This window comes from Lissotriton helveticus, chromosome 10, assembly GCF_964261635.1.
Source record: "Lissotriton helveticus chromosome 10, aLisHel1.1, whole genome shotgun sequence".
NCBI classification, from domain to species: Eukaryota; Metazoa; Chordata; class Amphibia; order Caudata; family Salamandridae; genus Lissotriton; species Lissotriton helveticus.
In genome coordinates this window covers 662,657,834-662,668,632 of record NC_136071.1, presented here as the reverse complement: position 1 = coordinate 662,668,632, position 10,799 = coordinate 662,657,834, and the positions used below count along the sequence as shown (strand labels likewise).

Below are 10,799 nucleotides of genomic sequence, written 5' to 3'. Positions count from 1 at the left end.
GAAACATACAAAAGTTTGCAGAAGACCACAACATTATTTGAATCAAATTGCGAAATACTCAAAACCACAAACTACATTGTTGGACATAACATAGACACGACATAGACAACAAATTCAACTTTTACGAAATACAGATGAAATAAGCTCGCGTTTTGTGTTTCATAGATACATTTCTAAATTTGTATTTCAAACTCAATAACAACCCTTTCTAGGGCAACAACCAGAGAGTGAACTGTTAAGGCTCACAGCAAAGTTTCATAACTTTAAATAATTTTTAACCAGCATAGTGTACTTTTAAGCACACTTGTGCATGTCGGACATGCGCACTTCAGAAGCAGCAATCTGTGAGCTGTATAACAGCAGGCAGAATGCAAACACAAGCTCCTAGTGTAAAAAGGAGCGTTGCCTTCACCTGCTTCTACGGATCATGGCACTACTCTCATGCTGGTCTGCATGAGAGTAGCTCCAGGATTGGTTAGGTTCATTAGCTTAAGAGTTTTCCTCACTTCACTGATGTCACTTCCCTTTGTGGTGAGTTCTGGGAACAGTTGCGGGCGTAGTGAAGTTTTTACAGGGTCAGGTCATGCTGTTTCATTTATTTTAATCCTCATCAGTGACCGCCTGGGGGGTGCATTCGTGCCCCTCTGCCCGACAGCTGGATAACCCCCACTTGCCATTGGAGTTGCCCAGGGGTGCTGGACTGAGTAAAGCTGGTCGGCGCTGCAGAGCCCAGTGCTGAGGACCGGTCCCGGTGCAGGCCAAGGAGCAGGCTACTGGTAAGACAGCTGGCCCCGATATACCAGAGCACAGCGCAGCCTTGCAAACTGCTGGGGACCCACAGGAGTCAACCCTGTGCAGAAAGGAGACCGGAGTGGAGATCGGTGACTTAGATGGACAGCATCCCTGTGCAAGCCGTGGCATGCGGGCCGGACGAGCCAGGAGGGCGTAAGTTGCGCACAGGACACAGCATGGCCCATTACATAGGTGGGGGCAGCAGTGAGCTTGCATGCCGGATAAGCAAGCATTGGCATAGCCAATAGTTTTCGCTTTTGGGACCTTATAAGTATTTAGTTAAGCAGCACAATATCATTGGTGCAATATCAACTGTTGCATGGCCAAACACTTATAAAGTCCCAGAGGCAAGACCTATAGGCTGTGCCAATGCTTAAATGCAATTATTTTGGAGTGAATTTTATGAAATCATACCAAATAATAATAATTTATTATCCATCCGTTAGCCGTGTATTTTGACATAATGAGCAAGTTTGTATTCTGTGCAACTTAAAGATAACCGTTATTTCGAATTAAATGCAATGAAGTATGATACATGAGTTGGTTTTCTGATTAGTAGATTTTCTTTGACACAAATATCAAATTAGAGCCCAACATTCAATACAATTTGGTAACACTTGCTGTAGGCTTGTTTCTTTAAGGTTCAAGTGTTAGTGTGTGGGGTAGCCATCCACTTGCTTCGGGTAAACATTTGTGATCAGAGGCAGAAATAGGCAAAGGGTAACTTTTTATTAGTTTTTAAGGGCTATTTCTGAACTTGGAAACTTGAAACTAGATAACCAGCTCTAGTCTAAAACACAATTGGGTCTGCAAAGACCCCTCGACCGATTTGCTCTTTTCTGTGACGACCATGAGCTTGTAGTCAATGTTGATAAGACCAAGTTCATGGTCTTGCACAGAAGTAAATCTGTCAAAGCCAGAGTAGAAATGAATAATGTGCCCCTTGAACACACTGACTTTTTCACCTACTTAGGGGTCACAATAGGCAAAAGACTAAATTGGAAGCCACAGATGGATCTATTGGTGGTACAGCATAACCAACTAGCGGGGGCCCTCCTAAAAAAACATTGTCTATCACTAACCAAACCAGTTGCTTCGGTCATGGCTATTTATCAAGGGAAGATTTAAGCCTATATAGTTTACTGAGCTGAACTCTGGGGATTCGAAAACTTATCACATTTAGTCCAAGCACAGAATACGTTTTTAAGGGCATGACTGGTCTCCCGCAGTCCACACCATTAAGGCCGCTGTTGATGGATCTGGGGTGTACTTCTTTTGAAGAGGCAGTGGGTTTTAGACCTCTTGCCTATTGGCAATGGCTTTGGATTACCCTGGAGTTGGCTTCTTATGGGCAGGCACTTAAGTATATTAGAGAAGCCGATAAATCCAACAAAATTCCATGGTTACACAAGATCAAGGTTACTCTATCGGACATGGGCCTTAACCACTTATGGCTGGACCCAGAAGGGAATTCTTTCCCCTCAAAAATGGAGTTCAAAGCACTATACAGGGAGTTGGTCTGGCAGAAGTCCTTTTCCCAGGTGAATGGAGATTCCTTAACAGGCCTCTTTTTGGATCATAAAATGGAATATAGATTGGAGGCCTATTTGGACACCATCACCAGCCTTGGGGACAGGAAGCTCTACCACCAATTTAGAGTGGGAAGCCTCCTCATAAAGTCGTTCATTAAAAACTGGGGGACTGACTTAGACTTATACTGCCACTCTTGCCCATGTGTGGAAGAGACCTTGGTGCACATCCTCTTTGTTTGCCCTGCTTATAAGGCACCTCACATAAAATGGCTTAATCCAGTTTGTGCACAAATGGGAACAAGATCTTCTCAATTGGCTTTGCGTATTCTAAAGTCTGACACCAGCGAACTCATAGTTGTTGCCATGGCAAAATTCTGGAGCTGGACATGGGCCATAAGAAGGATTAGGATGCAGGGCATTATGTAACCATGTATGTACTTTAATACCTTTTTTGCCATCTTGTAATAGGTGTTTTTGAGCTCTGGTGTCTTTCTCCAACCTAAATAAACTAACATATGCCCATGTCCATGTGACTAATTTTGCCACATTTAATTGAGGTTTCATTCATTCAGTATGATTTTACTTATCTTTGATGATAAAAGTCCCCCTATACGCTTTTGGAACTGGACAAGTAAATGGATTTTAAAGTTTTTATCTTTTGATATTTTTACATGTTTTATTAAGACAAATTGGGTTTTAATGCTGTTTTGTACATGTGTCTTTTATGATTGTTCATAATCGAATAAAGACTAACTGAACTGAACTTATAACCAACTGATCGTATTCCCTAAAGGGCATACCCTAAAATATCACGCTCTACAGAGACTATGATTTTTACTCTCAATTGCAAAGTTTAGTAATATACTTTCAACATTTAGTATTCCTTGGTTTGCTAGCAATTATAGAAATGTAAATACGCTATTAGTTGCCTAATTAGCTAATGTATAACAATAGAAGCAATTGAAGCAAGTAACAGGCCCCTTTTTGCAAGATTTATAGAAAGTGTGTGGTTTTTTATATAAATAAAATTCTAACTCTAATGATTTTGCTGTTCCAGAAAAAATGTGAGCCCTACTGTCCGCCATACATTAACTTTTGGACCATTTAAGATCTCGTGTGTAAGTATTAAAGCTATCACTTATTTTTCTTGTGACTGGATGGCGTGAGAAGCTGGAATTTAGCTGCTAAAGTTATACATTACTACACAGACATGATCTGCTCCTGTTTTTCTAGTCCAGTCTTTCATTTGTGCTCAGATATCGTTAAGTAGCCGGAAAAGTGTTTTCATGTAGCTGTTATTTTTTCAGTGGTTTAAATTGTGTCGTAGCTCTTCGAAACAAGCCGACACTTTGTTCTCACCCCTCAAAGTGTCAAACTTGGCTGCCACTCCAGACGATACTTATATTGTATAGATAGCCAAATGCAACTTGACAAGTGAGACCCATCTCTCGCTGCCATTATTATACGGAAAGCACTTCAGAATGTCTTTGGAATTTGCTTTCATGCTTAATAAACTAGCATTGAAGTTAGGACACAATGAAGATGTCCATGGCATTCTGCTCTTATTTTTTGGGTGAAACGGCTGCTCAAGGTTAATCCTATATTGAGTAAGTATGTTTTGTTTTTGAGGATGTGACCTATCAATGTACCATCATTTTGTGTTCTTATGTGACTGACCAGGCTATTGAAGAAGCAAGCTGGCATCCACATGAGCATTTTCTTGCAGAACTGAAAGCAGAATTGAGGATCTATATGGAAAATTAGCGCTCACCTTATTCTAAGCTTGAGAAACTCATAGGACCACTAAAACAAGCATCGCGGCACCGGCGCTTTACTTTTAACTTTAAAAGTAAAGCGCGGGTGTCGCGATTATAGCAAAAGTAAAGAAATAGATGTTTTTTCTATTTCTTTACTTTTGCTATAATCGGGCACCCGCGCTTTACTTTTAATGTTAAAAGTAAAGCGCTGGTGCCGCGATTATAGCAAAAGTAAAGAAATAGATGTTTTTTCTATTTCTTTCCTTTTGCTATAATCGCGGCATCTGCGCTTTACTTGTAAAGTTTAAAGTAAAGCGCGGGTGCCGCGATTATAGCAAAAGTAAAGAAATAGATGTTTTTTCTATTTCTCTACTTTTGCTATAATCGGGCACCCGTGCTTTACTTTTAATTTTAAAAGTAAAGCGCTGGTGCCGCGATTATAGCAAAAGTAAAGAAATAGATGTTTTTTCTATTTCTTTACTTTTGCTATAATCGCGGCATCTGCGCTTTACTTGTAAAGTTAAAAGTAAAGCGCCGGTGCCGCGATTATAGCAAAAGTAAAGAAATAGAAAAAACATCTATTTCTTTACTTTTGCTATAACCGCGGCACCCGCGCTCTACTTTTAATGTTAAAAGTAAAGCGTAGGTGTCACGATTATAGCAAAAGTAAAGACATGGACACGGACAGGGCGGAGCGAGTAGGTGCGCGGCTGCTAAAGTGAAAGCAGCTGCAGCGTCCACATGCTTAATTACCCGTGAAAGACAGATGACAGCTGCGCGCGTGCACGCTCGCATGAACGCAAGCGCTAGGCCATCCATGGCAGCATTTTTTTTAAGCCCTAACTAAAAGTCTCGCCATCCAGCTCATGCGCTGGGTCAGGCGAGACCTAAAAAGCGCTGCGGAGGACGGGGCGGCCCACTGTCAGCAGAGCCCATCTTTACTCCAGGGTGGGGGAGAACGGGCCTTGTGCTCCTAAACTTGTCTGGGACCCCCTGGGGTTAAAAAACCTCAGCCTGCCACGGAAATACTCCGGGACCCAGAGAAGGACTGGGAGTGTTGCGCATTAGTGAAACAGACCCTAGGTGGCGTTATACTCCTACATAGTTGTGAGTGGTGGTGTAGTGTGCACAGTAAGTCCTCTCCTCATCCCAAATCACTGCATGACAGCTGAGCTGTGCTTAAATGCTATCGGTGCAGAATGAGATGAAGTCTGAGGCGGCGGTGGCCTCTTCAGTCTTCTTTTCTTTCTTTTTTTGTCCTTTTACGGCTTGTTTTCAGCAGACACCAGGAACTAAACTTCTAAACCATGCACTAAACTTCTAAATTGCAGCCAAGTGGTGATATGATGGTGGAGCCAAGACGCCAACTCCATGCTTCCTTTTAATGACAGTGCCACTTCAAATGCCTTGCAGCTTTACAGGAGCCAATGTGAAACACACAGGACCAGTGAGGTCTTCTCCGAAGACACCAGCCAAAGGGTGCTCTGGGAAACTGACGTCGGTAAGTACTCTACTGTCTGGTTGTTATCTCCATGGCATGTATGCTTTGGCCGTCCGTGAGCCCTGAGACCTGCTGCTGATTCGCCACACTACTTTTAGATGTCACTAGTCACCACTGTTTGTTGGGCAAAGAAGGAAAACTGTTTATGAACTCACCCCGGAATAATTTACTTGGCAGATCAAGGTATTTTTGTGGACTGCCCATGGTCTTAAGACACAATTAAGATCTACATGCTTGGTCACAGTTAATAAATGCATCTGTTTGGCATTTCATTTACGGGTATCTTTGCCAGTGAAGTATTTCAAAAGTGAAAAGTCATTGAACTTTCATAAGTTTCGATTTTGCCTGGCCAATTACATAGAAAAATGGTTTGCAGCAATTTTCCAGCAAAATATTTTCGTGATGAAATCTTACTGCTAAAGGTGTTTTTGTGGAGCTGTTCCCTCAAAACCTACACATGCAATATTTTTCTTTGATTTTTTTAAAAGCTGTACAATTTTTGTATACGTAGTAAAGCTTGCAATGTTGTTAAAAAACGTATTATGCAATTGTTTGAAAGCCACAGGGCTATGTTGGTTCTTCCTAACAGTAGCTACTAAGTGTTAACCCTGTTGGAGGAATCGCTGCATAAACAAGCATTGGCAAAGCTAATAGCTGTCGCCTACGCAAGAGCGATTGGCTTTGCCAATGTATTTTATAAATAATAATTCCAGATTTATTAAGTGCGAATTATCACCCCTGAGGGTATCCAGGCTCTGGGGCCGTCCGAGAGATTAAGTAAACTATTGCCCAGAGTCACATGATGCTGAGTTGAGCTGCCTCCGCCGCCCAGCATCGAATAGTGAGCCCCGCACTCGGGAGTCAGTCACTCTGGCCACTGTGCCACACCTCTCCCTTACTTTTAGGGACGTTACACACAAGTATGGCCACAGGTCAGCATGGCTAAAGGTTTGTGGCATAGAGGAGAGTGACGTGGAGTGGTTTAGAGTGGAGTAGAGTGGCGAAGAGAGGAGTGTCATAGAGTAGACTGTTGTAAAGTGGAGTAGATTGTTGACGAGTGTCATGGAGGGTTCTAGAGTGGAGGGTCGTCAAGTATCGCAAAGTGTAGTGGCGTAGAGTGGCCTAGAATTAAGTGGTGTAGAGGGTTGTAGAGTTGAATGACGTAGAGTGGAGTACAGTTTCATACAGTGGAATGCAGTAGAGTGTCATGGAGCGGAGTATTGTGGAGTGTCATAGAGTGGAGTGTTGTTAAGTGGAGTAGAGTGGCATAGAGTGTCATAGAGAGTAGTAGAGTCGAGTAGCATAGAGTAGTGTGGAGTAGAGTAGAGTAGAGTATTGTAGAGTGGAGTGAAATAGGGGGAGTAGTGGTGTAGAGCGGTGTAGCTCAGAGTGGAGTGGCGTAGAGTGGAGTAGAGTGACATGAAGTGGAGTGATGTAGAGTGGAGTGGCATAGAGTGGGTAAAAAGAGCATAGCAAAGTGTTGTTGAGTGGAGAGGCGTAGCATAGAGTGGAGTAAAGCATTGCAGAGTAGAAGTGAAGTATAGTGACATGCCGTAGAGTGGAGTATTATTGCACAGAATGGGATAAAGTGTCATAGAGTGGAGTGACATAGGGTAGAGTGGCATAGAGCAGAGTGGTATATAGTGGAGTAAAGTGGTGCAAAGTGTTGGAGAGTGGAGTGGCATAGAATGTCAAACAGTGGAGGGTTGTAGAGTGGAGTGTTGTAGAGTGGAGTGTTGTGGAGTGGAGTAGAGTGTCATAAAGTGTCGTAGAGTGACCTGTCGTAGAATGGAGTGTTTTAGAGTTATGTGGAGTAGACTGGAGTGGCCTAGAGAAAAGTGGCATAGAGTGTGGTACAGTACTGTAGAGTGGAGTGGAATAGAGTGGAGCAGAGTGTTGTAGAGTGGAATAGAGTGAAATGGAGTAGAAGGTCATAGAGTGGAGTATCATGGAGGGGAGCATCATAGAGTGGAGTATCGTAGAGTGGAGTGAAGTGTCATAGAATAGGGTGGCATATAGTGGCCAAGAGTGAAGTGGCATAAAGTGGCGTAGAGTTGCGTAGAGTGGGGTGGCGTAGAGTGGAGTAGAGTAGCTTAGAGTGGAACATCATAGAAGGGTGTGACATAGAGTGGAGTGGCATAGATGGAGTGGCATAGAGTGGAGTGGCATAGAATGGAGTGGCATAGAGTGGAGTGCCATAGAGTGGAGTAGATTGTTGTAAAGTGGAGTGGTGCAGAGTGGTGCAGAGTGGCGCATAGTGTCGTAGAGTGGAAGGGTGTAAAGTTTCATAGAGTGGAGTGGAGTAGAGTGGCTTAAAGTGGAGCATCATGGAAGGGAGTGGCATAGAGTGGAGTGGCATAGAGTGGAGAGGCATAGTGTGGAGTAGAGTGACATGAAGTGGAGTGATGTAAAGTGGAGTGGCATAGAGTGGGTAAAAGGAGTATAGCAAAGTGTTGTTGAGTGGAGAGGCGTAGCATAGAGTGGAGTAAAACATTGCAGAGTAGAAGTGAAGTATAGTGACATGCTGTAGAGTGGAGTATTATTGCATAGAATGGGATAAAGTGTCATACAGTGGAGTGACATAGGGAGAGTGGCATAGAGTAGAGTGGAATATAGTGGAGTAAAGTGGTGCAAAGTGTTGGAGAGTGGAGTGGTATAGAATGTCAAAGCGTGGAGTGTTGTAGAGTGGAGTGTTTTGGAGTGGAGTGTTGTGGAGTGGAGTAGAGTGTCGTAGAGTGACCTGTCGTAGAATGAAATGTTTTAGACTTATGTGGAGTAGACTGGAGTGGCCTAGAGTAAAGTGGCAGAGAGTGTGGTAGAGTACTGTAGAGTGGAGTGGAATAGAGTGGAGCAGAGTGCTGTAGAGCAGAGTGGAGTAGAGTGAAATGGAGTAGAAGGTCATAGAGAGGAGCATCATAGAGTAGAGTATCGTAGAGTGGAGTGAAGTGTCATAGAGTAGGGTGTCATACAGTGGCCAAGATTGAAGTGGCATAAAGTGGCGTAGAGTTGCATAGAGTGGGGTGGCGTAGAGTGGAGTAGAGTAGCTTAGAGTGGAACATCATAGAAGGGAGTGACATAGAGTGGAGTGGCATAGAATGGAGTGGCATAGAGTGGAGTAGATTGTTGTAAAGTGGAGAGGTGCAGAGTGGTGCAGAGTGGTGCAGAGTGGCGCAGAGTGTCGTAGAGTGGAAGGGTGTAGAGTGTCATAGAGTGGAGTGGAGTAGAGTGGCTTAAAGTGGAGCATCATGGAAGGGAGTGGCATAGAGTGGAGTGGCATAGAGTGGTGTGGAATAGTGTGGAGTGGCATAGAATGGAGTGACATAGAGTGGCGTAGAGTAGAGTTGCATAGAGTGGAGAAGATTGTTGTATAGTTGAGTGGTACAGAGTGGCACAGAGTGTCGTAGAGTGAAGTGACATAAAGTGGAGTGGCGCAGAGTGAAGCGTGTGGCATGGATGGGAGTAGAGTGTTGTAGTGTGACGTGGAGTAGAGTGTTGTAGAGTGGACTGGAATAGAGTGTAGGAGAGTGTCGTAGAGTGGAGTTGCAAAGAGTGGAGTATGCATGGTGTGGTAGCTCACTGCCATTACAGAAGAACACATTTTCAATTGAAATGTCAATTATATTTGCACACACAGTTTTACTAATAAAACGATACAATGCACAATGTTATAATGTGTGGATTTGGCATCACCAAGTGCATTGATTTGTTTTGATCGTATTAAAATATTTGTTTCCACCGCACTTCAGAATTACAAAAAAATGTGTTTCATTTGTGCTTTCCTAATTCTGATATATTCTGAAATATTTGTGCAATTCATTTATGACATTTACATTTTGGTGTGTGCAAAAAAAAATAAAAGCCTACAGGCTTTTCTCTCAAACGGGTAGCCAGCAGGATTGTCACAAAAATCCTCTCACTTTTAAGTCAGAGAAAGAAAAGTAAGCACCATGCTCCTTGGAAGACAGAACCTTACATTTGATAGTGGTATTTAAATGCACAGCAAATGTGACAAGATAAGGACATAATTTAAACGCCTGTTTACAGAAAGGAAGCACTGTGGAAAAATACAAGAAGAGATGGTGAACAGGTCATACTCCATTGGAAGGACTAGCTCTGTCTGGACAGCCTAAAAAAAACAAAGCCAGCAAATAAAAAGCAAGCAAATGTGAGTTACAAACAATAAATCCAAAGGTAAGCAATGGGAGGAATGCATTCCCAGGGAAGCTTTTAGATTGTACCAAAGATGTATTTGCAAACCAGACAGCTGCACTGTCTGGTAGGCTGTGTCCTAAAAACAAATGCCTGGTTAGTCACTGGTAATCTTCATCACTCCGAGTCCTGGTATTCCTGTTCCATTCTTGGGCCTGTCCCTCCCTCCCTGGTTTCTGGTTCTGATGGTTGTTTTTGTTTTCTTTTGAGTTTCTTTGGTATTCTCAGGCTGTCAGGGTGACGTACTTCCCACTTTATGCCTGCAGGGTAGGCAGCGCCATATTGGGGTAAGTATTCTGACCGTATCTATGTAAAACGTTCTATGGAGCAGACGAGCTGTTCGTGGATAAGGAGTGGGACGGGAAGACGGACGAGGAGGAGATAATTTTTCCAATGTACGTAAGTAGTATTTGTATAGCGTAAATCTCGCCAAAAGGCAGTGCAAAGCTGTGCAGGGTTAAAAAGCTATCTTTCCCCTCCATGTATGAAGATAGAGGGAAGTGGCTTAATAAACAATATCCAGACTGTGATAAATGGCTTTATCTCTTTATTCCAATATGGATAAGATGTATTTTCTGTGCCATATAATTAATTCTAGAGCAGAGGTGAGCACGTGGAATGAACACGTGGCAGGCTGAGGCTGTGGACATCAAGGTGTCCAGCACATGTTGTGTATACCGACTTCTGGGAGCATTGCATGCAGGCCCAGCTGCTACACTCATGATGGTCTGGTAACAGCACGTGCACAGGATCAGATGCTCTCACTCGTCTATGACCAAAACAGTTCACCCAGGTGTGTACTCGTCATCCGGATGGGCTTGTTAGGGTCTTGCCTGTGATCTACACCATTATTAATGTATTTGCCTTAAGAAACACTGCTTACACACCACTAAAATGCAGCAACATTCCTTACAAATTAAATCAATGAATTCAAAGAATTACAAATATATTCCACGATAAAAAGCTCCGGAAACCAGCTGCCATGGTGGCGGTTCATTATTCGATTTT

General features: G+C 43.1%; 1 long non-coding RNA gene across 1 annotated transcript in view; it reads left to right on the top strand.

Annotated features, from left to right (window-relative positions):
- The first annotated feature begins 3,372 nt into the window (after positions 1-3,372).
- The window catches only part of LOC144785446 (uncharacterized), a 69,306-nt gene continuing 61,879 nt past the window's right edge, over positions 3,373-10,799 (top strand). Inside the window, exons 1-2 of the long non-coding RNA XR_013601900.1 lie at positions 3,373-3,442; positions 5,413-5,582. This is a non-coding gene — a long non-coding RNA (uncharacterized LOC144785446). The remainder of the gene's footprint in view (positions 3,443-5,412; positions 5,583-10,799) is intronic.